The following is a 14,320-nucleotide window of genomic DNA, read 5'->3' on the forward strand; positions in this document are numbered from 1 at the left end:
ACCCCATTTTGGAAACTACACCCCTCAGGGAATTTTTTAAGGGGTGTTGTGAGCGGTTTGAATCCACAGGTATTTGAGGAATTTTTTTTAACAATTTGAGTTGAGAACGAAAAATTCACATTTTTCCAATAATGCTCAGTTTAGGCCCAGATTTTTATTTTTTACCAGGGGCAGAAGGAGAAAACGTAACCCATGATGTTACCCAACAGGGAAATGCCCCATATGTGAATCTAAACTGTTTTTAGGGCGCAGGGCTCAGAAGGGAAGGACTTAGCATGTGGCTTTATGTACAAGCTGTGCGAAGTACATCAGGGTAAAACGTCAGGGCAATAAAAAAATTAAAATTTCAGGGACGTGTGGTAGATCTTAAAACACTCATTTATACAGAGGCCGGGTTGTGTGGGGCACGTTTCACACTGGTATCTGGTGTCTTTTCTTATCCCCTGTTTGTAGCACACTCTGCACCTCTTTTGGGTCCTTCCCTTCGTCTCAGTGGAGGGAATTTCACTGAGAAAATGCTGCCCTGGTACAATTCTTGTGGCCTCGCTTCCAGAAGTACTGGGCCTCTCCCCCACCTCCTGGTCCCCAAATATTAGGTCCTTGATAACTTCCTCTTGAAATTCAAGGAATGTCCCCCTGTGGCCTGCACCTCGGAACAGCACGTAGGCATTATACAGTGCCATCTGTACGAGGTGCACGGCCAGTTTTTTGTACCACACCCGTGTTTTCCGCATGGCTCTATAGGGCTCCAGTACCTGGTCTGATAGATCGACCCCTCCCATGTACTTATTATAGTCGAGGACGCAGTCTGGTTTGGGGGTCTCTGCACTGGTACCTCGTACTGGGCAGGGGGTACTGCTGTGGCCGTGTATTGTCGTCAACATAAGGACATCCCTCTTGTCCTTATATTTAACGCACAATACATTGTCGCTGCATTGGGCCCGGCTCTCACCCCTTCTGAGCAGTTGCCCAAGCAGCGTCTTAGGGAGGCTTTTTTGATTTTTCCAAACAGTGCCACATGCCACTGTTCCTCTGGAAGCGAGGCACTGAAACAGGGGGACACTGGTATAAAAGTTATCCAGGTACAGATGGTAACCCTGGTCTAATAGTGGGTGCACCAGTTCCCACACTATTTTCCCTGTTACTCCCAGCATGGGGGGGGGCATTCTGGGGGCTCAATTTTAGTGTCCTTCCCCTCGTAAATACGGAACTTGTGGGTGTACCCTGATGTACTTTCGCACAGCTTGTACAACTTCACACCATACCGTGCCCGCTTACTGGGCAGGTACTGGCGGAATTTTAGCCTCCCCTTGAAGTGTACCAGGGACTCGTCTACTGCAATGTTTATCTGTGGGGCATACGCCTGGGCAAACTTGGCGTTAAAATGGTCTATTACGGGCCTGATCTTATACAACCGATCGTAATTGGGGTGATCGCTGGGGGGGCACAGCTGGTTGTCATTGTAGTGCAGAAATTTTAAAATACACTCAAAGCGCGTCCTCGACATCGCCATGCGGAACATTGGGGTGTGGTACAAAATATCGGTAGACCAGTACGCCCTGATTGTTGGCTTCTTTATTAGCCCCATGGTTAGTATAAGCCCCCCAAATTTTTGTATCTCTGGTGCATCCACTGGGGTCCACTTATCGGGTCTGGCATAGCTGGAGGTGGGATTTTGTTGAATAAAATTCTGGGTGTACAAATTCGTCTGGGTAACAATATGGGCAATGAACTCTTCAAAAAAAAAAACTTGAAGAAGTCCTTCCCTCTGAGCCCTTCCGGATCAAATTGAATCCCTGGGTTCCCAATAAAATCAGGGATCTGGGGTCTGTAATCTTCCGGGGTACTCCAGTAAGCATCTGATGCATTGGGGTCAGTGGCGGTCCTTGGACGCCTTCTCGGGGGTGCAGGGAGCTCAGACTCGCTGGATGAGGATGAGGATGAGGAGTCGGAGAATGCCAAAAAAGTGGGGTCGTCATCACCACTACCTGAGTCCGAGTCTGATGCAATGATTGCATACAGTTCCTCTGAAGTGTACCTCCTGCGGGCCATATTTATATAAAATGGGGCACACGGGGAAAAAGTTTTATTAGATGGGACACTGCGGGATGGGGTGACAACGGGACGGGGGTCGGAAAGAACGCGGAAACTTATGTGGTGTATTCACGTAAGTGTTTTTTTTTTTTCTTTTTTTTTTTTTTACACAGACGAATACACTGACACAACACGGACTAACGACACACTACACACTAGACGGACTAACGACACGCTACACTAACTAATGACGGGTGACGGGACAGGTAACGAAATGGGAACGACAGGAACTTTTTTGTTTTTTTGGTTTTTTTTTTACACAGAAGAATACACTGACACAACACGGACTAACGACACACTACACACTAGACGGACTAATGACACGCTACACTAACTAATGACGGGTGACGGGACAGGTAACGAAATGGGAACAACAGGAACTTTTTTTGTTTTTTTGTTTTTTTTACACAGACGAATACACTGACAGTACACGGACTAATGACACGCTACACACTAGACGGACTAACTAAACGCTACACTAACTAATAACGGGTGACGGGACAGGTAACAAAATGGGAACAACAGGAACTTTTTTTTTTTTTTTTTTTTTTTACACCAAGGGATACACTGACTACATGCTGCGCTACACTACACTGCTGATCGCACGCTACAGCTCACTCACTACACTTCTGATCACACACTACAGATCCCTCACTCACTACACTACACTGCACTTCTGATCACTCACTCCACTCTGCTACACTACACTGCCTGATCAATCACTCACTACACTCACTACACTACACTGCCTGATCAATCACTCACTACACTACACCACACTGATCACTAACACTCACTCCACTACACCACACTGATGACTAACTCCTCTCCACTACACTGATCACTAACTCCACTCTGCTACACTACACTCCACTCCACTCCACTCCACTACACTCCACTACACTACACTACACTACACTCACTCCCTGCCTAATCTACACTCTAATCGCACTTTATATTCACAAAATACACAGTAGGTGCTCTCTGTACAAGCACCGGAAACACACTGCGGTGCTTGCACATGGAGCCCCTACTGTAAACAGCGCGAAGTCCGCTGCTGCGCTGTGATTGGTCAGGGAGATTTTCCCTGACCAATCACAGCGATCGTGGGGGAGGGACCGCTCTGATTGGTCCCCAGCCCGGACGCAGCACTTGTCTGCTGACTATGTCAGCAGACATCACTGCTGTGTCGCCGCGATTGTCACCGCGGCGACACTTTAATGACATGACGTACCAGGTACGTCATGTTGCGGGAAGTATCCCGCTACCATGACGTACCAGGTACGTCCAGGAGCGGGAAGGGGTTAATACCTTTGCAAAACACTACAGGTTAGACCTTCATTCAAGCAGTGATCTGGCCTTCAGGCGGAAAGTGCTCCAGGCAGTAGTCCCCACCTAAAACATCTGATGATTTGGTATATCTCCATGTGTGATGTCAGGATGGACGTGATAGAAAGACTAGAATTATTTCTTACCGATAATTCCTTTTCCAGGAGTCCATCATGACAGCACATACTTTCCCACTCTTGTATGGTTTGCAATACATGTACATATAATGTGTCTTGATGTCTTTCAGTGTTAATAAAACTGTTGGGCCACATATCCGTTGTGATGATTTGGAAGTCACTGGAGTTAATCGGTGGGAGGTGGCCTTTTAAAGAACTCTCCTTCCTATCCCAAGGAACACAAGCAGGGCAACCTCCATGTGTGCTGTCATGATGGACTCATGGAAAAGGAATTATCGGTAAGAAATAATTCTAGTCTTTTGTTTGCTTTAATATTACATAGAGTTCTGTTGTGCCAGAGAACTGGAAAAACTCCATGATTTCATAATCTCACCATGATTATCTGCATAAAAGAGAGGTGACTATGTACATACCCCGTTGTAATCATGGTGAGCATCATGAGGACAGACCTGCTAGCTCTGCTGATCACTCTTACCCTCGGTGCTTTACCTGACCAAGGTAGGTTATTAACTGCTTTAGATCTGACCTTATTTCCATTTTAAAGGGGTTGTCCGGCCGTGACAAGTGCATGTATACACTTCTGTATGGCCATTACAAAGCACTTTGTAATATACAATGTTCTTTGTAAATGAGCCATACAGAAGTTATATACTTACCTATACGGGTGTCCCCCTATGCTTATGATTCTGTCATCAATGGATATGACAAATTCTCCGGCAGGTCTTCCTGTCGCACAGTTGTATTGCCTACTTAAATTATTTAATAAGATGAACAAAATTATATAAAATGGATCATAATTAAACAAATGTATATAAAATAGGTGATATTGCATACTTTTACACTATTTCTTAGGCAAAGGTTAAATGCTGATATTACCAAGGAAAATACATGAATACATTAATATTACACATGAATATACTTACAACACATAAACTACATCTGTTTAGCTGGATAAATACCCACCACTGGACAGAGTCCATCAAGATGTGTTTGCACAGGTGTTGCTAACTTCGATTCCCACACACCCAGGGTGGCCAATCCCTCAGGCATTTAGGAGTTAAAGATCCCAAGACTATTCAATAATTGATGGCTCATTGTCAGTTAATTACAAAGCTCCATTGGTTTACAGGATAACAATCTACACATCTGTGCATAACGTAACAAGTTTTATAGGCTCAGGTCAATTACAGTTCCTATTAGTTTTAGCCTGACAAAATTAAGGATATAAGAAATCACTTCATTCAACTATTTATACAATCCACCCTTATTTACTTCTATCCATCATAACTTAAAATAATGAATTCAAAATTTCATCTGCATATTTTGTACGTTATACAGTGCTTCTATACTGTAAGTACAATACATAATAATATAATTAGCATAGGGTGCATTAACCAATTAAGTCTTTTAGAAGTGGTTGAAGACCATCTTGTATCAATGAAAACCTGTATCAGCTATCATTTTTGTCCTTATACTACCGAACTTAATTTATTTGACACAAGCTGTTTGCTTCTTTACATTATTGTATTACTATTACTATTGGGGCAATTATTGGGGGTCACTTACTGCTGGTGCAACAATTGGGTGTCACTATTTCTGCTGTGGCAACTATTGGGGGTCACTATTACTGCTGGGACATTTATTGGGGGGTCACTATTTCTGCTGGGGCAACTATTGGGGTCACTATTTCTGCTGGGGGTAACTATTAGGGGTCACCATTGCTGGGGGCAACTATTAGGGGGTCACTATTGCTGGGAGAAACTATTGGGGATCCCTATTGCTGATGCAACAATTGGGGGTCGCTATTACTGCTGGGGCAATTATTGGGGGTCGCTATTACTTCTGGGGCAACTATTGAGGGTCAATATTTCTGGGGCAATTATTGTGGGTCACCATTTTCTGCTGGGCCAACCACTAGGGGTCATTATCTGTGCTGGGGCAACTACTAGGGGTCGCTATTACTGCTGGGGCAATTATTGGGGATCCTTATTTTGCTGGGGCAAATATTGGGGGTCACTATTACTGTTGGGGCAAATATTGGAGTCATTATCACTGCTGGGACAACTATTGTGGGTCACCATTACTGCTGGAGCAATTATTGGGGATCCTTATTTTGCTGGGGCAATTATTGGGGGTCACTATTACTGCTGGGGCAAATATTGGAGTCACTATCACTGCTGGGGCAACTATTGTGGGTCACCATTACTGCTGAAGCAATTATTGGGGGTCACTTTTGTGCTGGAGCAATTATTGGGGGTCACTTTTGTGCTGGGGCAATTATTGGGGGGGGGTATTATTTGTGCTGGGGCAACTATTGGGGGTAACTATTTCTGCTGTGGCAATTATTGGGAGTCCCTATTTCTGCTGGGACAACTATTGGGGGTCTCTATTATTGCTGGAGCAATTATTGGAAGGGAGCTATGGATCATCTGGTCCAACCCCCTGCTTCATGCAGGATTCTCTAAATCATCCCAGACAGATATTTGTCCAGCCTCTGATTGAACACTTCCATTAAAGGAGAACTTACCACCTCCCGTGGTAACCTGTTCCACTCATTGATCACCCTCATTGTCAGAAAGTGTTTTCTATTATCTAATTCGTGTCTCCTTCCTTTCAATTTCATCCCATTGCTTCTAGTCTTTCCTTGTGCACATGAGAATAGGGCTGATCCCTCTGCACTGTGACAACCCTTCAGATATTTGTAGACAGCTATTAAGTTTCCTCTCAGCCTTCTTTTTTGCAAGCTAAACATTCCCAGATCCATTAACTGTTCTTCATAGGACGTGATTTGTAGACCGCTCACCATCTTGGTAACTTTTCTCTGAACTTATACTAGTTTGTCTATTAGAGATGAGCGAGCACCAAAATGCTCGGGTGCTCGTTACTCGAGTCGAACTTTCAGTGATGCTCGAGAGTTCGTTTCGAGTAACGAACCCCATTGAAGTCAATGGGTGACTCGAGCATTTTTGTATATCGCCGATGCTCGCTAAGGTTTTCATTTGTGAAAATCTGCAAAACACAAGAAAGTGATGGAAACGACACAGAAACGAATAGGGCAGGCGAGGAGCTACATTTTGGGCTGCATCTCAAGTTCCCAGGTCCCACTATTAAGCCACAATAGCGGCAAGAGTGAGACCCCCCCTTCACTGTCAGCGTAAAGATCGTTCTCCTCTGCCACAGCTGTAACAGCTGTGGTAGAGAAGAACGATGTTAGCCCATTGAATTCAATGGAGCCGGCAATACAGCCGACTCTATTGAAAGCAATGGGTTGCCGGCGTACGCGGGATGAATTGTCGGGAAGGGCTTAAATATATAAGCCCTTCCCTACAATTCATCCAGAAATGTGTAAAAATAAAAAATATATATATACTTACCTGGTCCCGGCAGAACGATGTTAGCCCATTGAATTCAATGGAGCCGGCAATACAGCCGACTCCATTGAAAGCAATGGGCTGCCGGCGGGATGAATTGTCGGGAAGGGGTTAAATATATAAGCCCTTCCCTGCAATTCATCCAGAAATGTGTAAAAATAAAAAATATATATATATACTTACCTGGTCCCGGCAGACGGAGTTCAGCGCGGCAGGCTGCAGTTCTCCTGAACTGCTCTGAACAGCTGTGAGTAGTATTCAGCAGCCGGGGATTTAAAATCCCCGCCTGCTGAATGAGATGCCTCTGATTGGTCACAGCCTGACCAATCAGAGGCATCCCTCACTCACACCCATTCATGAATTCATGAATGGGTGAGTGAGGGCTGCCTCTGATTGGCTCACTGCTGAGAGCTGCCCCTGAGCCAATCAGAGGTAGCCCTCACTCACCCATTCATGAATTCATGAATGGGTGTGAGTGAGGGATGCCTCTGATTGGTCAGGCTGTGTCCAATCAGAGGCATCTCATTCAGCAGGCGGGGATTTTAAATCCCCGGCTGCTGAATACTACTCACAGCTGTTCAGAGCAGTTCAGGAGAACTGCAGCCTGCCGCGCTGAACTCCGTCTGCCGGGACCAGGTAAGTATATATATATTTTTTATTTTTACACATTTCTGGATAAATTGCAGGGAAGGGCTTATATATTTAACCCCTTCCCGACAATTCATCCCGCGATCGCCGGCAGCCCATTGCTTTCAATGGAGTCGGCTGTATTGCCGGCTCCATTGAATTCAATGGGCTAACATCGTTCTGCCGGGACCAAGTGAGTATATATATATATATATTTTATTTTTACACATTTCTAGATGAATTGCAGGGAAGGGCTTATATATTTAAGCTCTTCCCGACAATTCATCCCGCGTACGCTGGCAGCCCATTGCTTTCAATAGAGCCGGCTGTATTGCCGGCTCCATTGAATTCAATGGTCAGTGCTCGTTTAATCGAGACGAGTACCGCGTGGTGCTCGTCTCGAGTAACGAGCATCTCGAGCACCCTAATACTCGAACGAGCATCAAGCTCGGACGAGTATGCTCGCTCATCTCTATTGTCTATGTATTTTTTAAGGTGGGGTGCGCAGAACTGCAAACAATATTCCAGACGAGGTCTGACTAAGGAAGAGTAGAGGGGGATAATGACCTCACGTGATCTAGACTCGATGCTTCTCTTAATATATCCCAGAATTGTTTGCCTTTTTGATTGCTGCATCACATTGTTGACTTGTGTTCTCTGATCTATTAGGATACCCAAGTCTTTTTCACATGTGCTGCTGCCTAGTCCAATTCCTCACATTCTGTATGTGCTTTCTTCATTCTTTCTTGCCCAGATGTAGGACTTTGCATTTCTCCTTGTTAAATACCATTCTGTTAGTTGCCTCCCACTGTGCAAGCTTTTCCAAATCTTTTTGAATTCTCTCTTTCCTAGTGTTAGCTATCCCTCCTAGCTTTGTGTCGTTGGCAAATTTGATCAGTTTCCCATCAATTTCCTTCTCCAGATCATTTATAAAAATGTTGAACAACACTGGGCCTAGGACAGAGCCTTGTGGTACCCCACTTGATACATTAATCCACTTGGATGTGCAGCCATTTATGACCACTCTTTGAATATGAATATAAAGAGGTGGATCAGCACTCCTGGGTTTTCTTTAAAGGGGTTGTCCCGCGCCGAAACGGGTTTTTTATTTTTCAAACCCCCCCCCCGTTCAGCGCGAGACAACCCCGATGCAGGGACTTAAAAAAAAAACCGCACAGCGCTTACCTGAATCCCCGCGCTCCGGTGACTTCTTACTTACCGGTTGAAGATGGCCGCCGGTATCTTCTCCCTTGGTGGACCGCAGGGCTTCTGTGCAGTCCATTGCCGATTCCAGCCTCCTGATTGGCTGGAATCGGCACGTGACGGGGCGGAGCTACACGGAGCCCCATTGAGAAAAGAAGAAGACCCGGACTGCGCAAGCGCGGCTAATTTGGCCATTAGACGGCGAAAATTAGTCGGCTCCATGGAAACGAGGACGCCAGCAACGGAGCAGGTAAGTGAAAAACTTCTTATAACTTCTGTATGGCTCATAATTAATGCACAATGTACATTACAAAGTGCATTAATATGGCCATACAGAAGTGTATAGACCCACTTGCTGCCGCGGGACAACCCCTTTAAAATAAAGGCATCTTTATTCCTCAGCAGAAAATTACAAAAAGTTGCAACGTTTTGATCTTGTCTCAGATCTTTTTCAAGCATCTTTTTCTTACTTAAAAAAGATCTGAGACAAGATCGAAACATTGCAACTTTTTGTAATTTTCTGCTGAGAAATAAAGATGCCTTTATTTTAAAGAAATCCCAGGAGTGCTGATCCACCTCTTTACATTTGTGATCTACAGTTTTGGATCCTTGGGTCCGGATTCCATTTGGATCGTGCACCAGTGGCCAAGTTTTGCCTTGCGTTCTCTCCGGCTGTGCTGCTATCTATCTCCTTTTTCTACAATCTTTGAATACAATCACTCAGCCAGTTGTGAATCCACCTAACAGTTTCCTTGTTAATCCCGTATTTGGTAATTTTTTCAATAAGCATAGTATGAGATACTTTGTCAAATGCCTTACTAAGGTGAAGATAAACTATATCCACCGCATTTCCCTGATCAACTCAGTTGGTGATACTGTCATAGAAGGAAATTAGATTAGTCTGGCATGACTTGTTTGTTACAAACCCATGCTGGCTCTGGTTAAATACTCTATTTTCATCCAAGTACTTGCATACATGCTGTTTAATAATTAAATCAAAAATCTTAGGGGGTGTGACCATGGTGGAGTGAACACGCTGCTAAGTGAGCTCCCAAGCCCGGAGTGCCTTTAGCCCGCCACAGCAAGCAATTCACAGCTAAAATAGCCCACCATGGGCAGCAACAAGAAGAGCCGCACGCAGCAGCGCCTGGGAGCCCGAACAGGAACTCCTAACGGTCGGGGCATCGATAATTTCCTCCACGGCGGGCAGCGGCTGCGCCCCGACCGAGGGGAGGAGAAAGATGGCACCGGCAGCGAGCAGGAGAAACCGACAAGCAGCTCCGCGGCAGAGCAGAGGGAGACAGAGCGCAGCCCTCCGGGGCTACTCACCGCTGTTGGACCGGAGGACACCAGGGAGCCCAGCACCTTCCCCTGCAACACACAGCAGTCCGGTCCCACCAGTAGGGAGGAGGAAGATGGCACCGGCTGAGAGCAGGGGCCAACAATACTGGCAGAAGACACAGCGCTGGAGCGAAGAGACACAGCTCACAGCCCTCCCCAGCCGCTCACCTCTGGAGCTGCAGGAGAAGGTGAGGAGTCTATGCTTCCCTCCTGCAGCAGTCAGCGGTCCGATACCGGCAGCAGTGAAGAGCAGAACGACGGCAGCAAACAGGTGGGGACGCCGATGATAAGCAGCAGGGAGCAATGTGCTGCAGCTCAGAGCCTCTCCCATTCCCTAGCCGCCGCACCTATGGAGGACACTAGGGACAGTGGAGAGGGTATCCAGCAGGCAGACGCCGCTGCAGGTGCTCCAAGTGCCCTTACAATTGGCCCCACGAGGCAGGCTACAGCCACACTACAGGGTCCTGCAGAATGGACCCAGGTGACCCCCAGGCGGGGGAGTCCAGATGCGAATGTGGGGGCTGATGAGGGAACCCCCTCACAACCACCTTACGGGCGGGTCCACCCTGGCCGCAGAGCAACGGAAAAGGACCGTGGCGACTGAGGGTGCTGTCTCGTCTCTCACTAATAAAGTTGATCACCATGAAACCGCTCTGGCCACTGTGTCTCGCCAGTTACAGTACCTAATGGATTCCATTGACGATGTGGAGAACAGGGGGCGCAGGAACAATATCCGCATCAGAGGTCTGACTGAAGATATTGAACCCTCCCGCTTAGAAGAAACCGTGCGACATATCTTCAATGACCTGCAGGGGGCCACTCCAGATGCTCCCTTGGAACTTGACAGATGCCATAGGGCCCTCGGCCCTCGCTCCAGAGATCCAGAGCGCCCAAGCGATGTTATTTGCAGGGTTCATCAGTTCCAGCTGAAAGAAGCCATCATGAGGGGAGCCCGAGAACAGCGGGCAATACAGTACAAAGGATCACAGCTGCAGATTTTGCCTGATCTGTCCAGACTCACCTTGGCCAAGAGGAGAGCTCTTCGTCCGTTACTAGAAGAACGCCACCGGGACATGGCCTACAGTTGGGGATTCCACTTCCGTCTGCAGGCCCGCCACGGGGGGACCATGAGGGAGCTGCGACTTCCTGGTGAGGCCCCAGACTTTTGTGATGCACTGGGTATAACTGTGATCAACATCGCTGACTGGCCCACCTTACCCATTCTACCCACCAATGACTTCCCCCAGATGCCACGCAGGGGCTCAGATGAAGACGTCACCGCCAGGAGGCTAGAGGTGCTGTTCGGTCCCCACCCGATTCTCCACGTGGCTGACTGGTTCAGGTTTGAGGAACTCTGCCGCTTCAATTCTCTTTAATGCTTGTTATGCTGCCAGTATTGATATTACGTATACCATATCTATTGGTGTGCTTTTTTTTTAGCTGATTACATACAGTAACTGTTGTTGATATGTGGCGGGCTGGGGGGTGCAATCTGGGAGGAGACACTCTGCCTTCGGAAAGTGTGTCCCAGACTGGGGGGGCCCGGGTGTGGCTTTTTGGTCATTCCACGGGCAGTTTCTTTTGTTGATTAACTACCCCCACTTCCTTTTTAGGGCGCAGGCGTCCCCCTCATACTCAAGGGGGGGGGGGGAGGGAGGTGCGCCCAGGATAAGTAGTGACTCTCGCCTCTTTTGGCTGACCGTTGCTACCTTGGTTTTGGATACATTTAAGTAACTGTTTGTTTATTGCATTAATCGTTGTGTTTTTCTACTAGTGGTTTTTCTTTTCTCTTCGTCTTTTTCTTTTCTCTTTTCCCTTGCTCTCTTTCTTTGTTCTGTGTGCTCCTCCCCCCTCCCCCTCCCTTTTTTTTGTTTGTTTGTTTCCCCCTCTATTTTGACTCTTATTTCTTTCTCTCTCCGAAGTCCTTACGGCATCTACTGTGCTGTTTCCACCACCCAACATGTTAAAACTAATTTTCTGTTCTCTCTTAATGTGTGGGGTCTAAATGTGATGCAAAAGAGGAGCCAGGTCCTATACCAAATGCACAAATTAAAATCTCACGTCTTATTTCTCCAGGAGACACATTTCCGAGTGGGACATGTCCCGGTCATGAGGGATAGGCACTATGCAGCATGGTTCCACAGCACGAATCCGACAACTAAATCAAGGGGAGTATTGATCGCCATCCACAGAACGGTACCCCACAAGGTTTTGGACTCGGTGACAGATCCAGAGGGGCGCTATGTATTCATAAAGGTCAGAATATGAGGTAAACTTTTCACCCTCGCGGCGTGGTACCTCCCCAATCAGAGTCCTGTGCAGATGGGTAGAACCCTGCTAGGCAGGTAGCGGACTTTGCAAAGGGGGTGGTGATGGTACTAGGGGGCGACTTCAATTTCCCTTTAGACCCCGAAAAGGATAGTACTTCAGGATGGGCGACAGTTTCTGCCACACAACTTTGCATGTTACACAAAGCCCTAAGGCAGTTGCAATTGGTGGATGTCTGGAGGGTGACCCATCCAGCAGACCAAGACTATTCTTACTTCTCCCCGGCTCATCGTACACATAGCCGCATTGACTTGATCCTTACTAGCCATCATACCTTAATGTGGGGCCAGGTTGCCTCCATTGGATCAGCAATATGGTCAGACCACGCCCCGGTTCTCCTCACATTATCCTTCCCAGGGGCTCTGGAGAGGCAGGGGTCCTGGAGACTGAACAACAACTTTCTGAAGGACTCTGTGTGCTGTGCTGACTTGCGCAGCACCATCGACAATTTCCTCAAAGACCACTCTGGGTATCCCACACCTAAACCAGTTCAGTGGGAGGCCCTAAAGTGTGTCCTGAGGGGGGTCCTTATTAAACATGGGGCACGTCTTAAGCGCGAAAAGGCCTCCAAAGTTGTCTCTCTGTTGGCCATGATTGAGTCCCTGGAGATGATATTTCGCCGGTCAAACGCAGCAGCCACTCAAAATGAGCTGTTGAATACCAGAGAAGAGCTGAGACACATCCTCGACCAGAAATACTTGCGATTTCGCGATAGCTTGAAGCAGTATTCGTACGAACATGCCAACAAATGTGGACGCTCCCTGGCGCGTTACCTCCCCAGTAGGGCGAATCTCACATACGTTCCCCATATACTAGACAGTACAGGCCATAAGAGACATGACCCTAAAGAAATCACAGAAGCATTCCGTGTCTACTATCACAGGCTCTACAATATAAGAGGTCACTTGGCTGATATGGCCCACAACACCTGGGAAAACAAGATCGATGAATATACTGCTGGGACGGCCCTCCCAAGCATATTAGGAGAGGACAGAGAAACCTTAGAGATGGATTTTACTGCAGAGGAGATTAGTGAAGCCATTAAGACCTTGCCGTCAGGGAAGGCCCCCTGTCCGGACAGGTTCACTTCCGTTTTTTTCAAGCAGTTCCGGGAAATTCTGACACCCATTCTGAGAGATACATTCAACCAAATTTCACCATCGACCCCATTCCCTTCTCAGTCACTCATGGCCCACATCACGGTGCTCCCCAAGCCGGGCAAAGACCCGGGGTTATGCCCCAGCTATCGCCCTATCTCGCTCATTAACTTAGACATCAAGCTGTTCTCCAAAATTCGAGCGAGCAGGCTAACCCCTATCTTGCCAGCCCATATACACAACGACCAAGTGGGTTTCATAGAAGGTCGGGAAGCTAAAGACAATAGCAATAAGACTCTCCTGCTGATTAGTCAGGCCAAGCAACTGTCGCAGCCATTTTGTCTCCTCTCGGTGGACGCGGAGAAAGCCTTTGGTCACGTTAGCTGGGACTTTCTGTGTTCCTCCCTGACGAGGTTGGGGTTGGGGCCTACGTTTCTGAACTGGGTCTTTGCAATGTATTGGAACCCGTCAGTGAGGATTCGCGTGAACGGCCTACTGTCCGACCCGGTAACTATTAGGAACAGGATGAGACAGGGTTTCCCACTGTCCCCTCTTCTCTACGCCATCGTCATTGAGCATTTGGCTGTGGCACTGCGAGACAATGCAACGTACGTGGCTTGCAGATTGGGACCCAGACTTGCAAGGCGGCCCTATATGCAGACGACCCCTTATTATTTGTCTCTCAGCCATGTATTTCGTTCCAAGCGATTCTTCAGGAGTTTTCTAAATTTGGGCGTCTAAGTAATTTCAAAGTAAATCTCCACAAATCCGAAGCCATTAATGTATCCCTCCC

The 14,320-nt window shown here is 47.2% G+C and overlaps 1 protein-coding gene across 4 annotated transcripts in view; it reads left to right on the plus strand.

Moving 5' to 3' along the window:
• Positions 1-3,772: 3,772 nt before the first annotated feature.
• Positions 3,773-14,320, plus strand: part of LOC136621728 (uncharacterized) — a 417,340-nt gene continuing 406,792 nt past the window's right edge. The window contains exon 1 of one of the 4 annotated variants that reach the window (XM_066597410.1): positions 3,773-3,838. The gene's annotated coding sequence lies outside the window, so the exon portion shown is untranslated. Of the gene's footprint in view, positions 3,839-4,018; positions 4,059-12,188; positions 12,372-14,320 lie in introns of those variants that run through there. The other 3 variants (XM_066597413.1, XM_066597412.1, XM_066597411.1) reach the window with 3 other exon arrangements.

This window comes from Eleutherodactylus coqui, chromosome 3 (genome assembly GCF_035609145.1).
Source record: "Eleutherodactylus coqui strain aEleCoq1 chromosome 3, aEleCoq1.hap1, whole genome shotgun sequence".
NCBI lineage: Eukaryota > Metazoa > Chordata > Amphibia > Anura > Eleutherodactylidae > Eleutherodactylus > Eleutherodactylus coqui.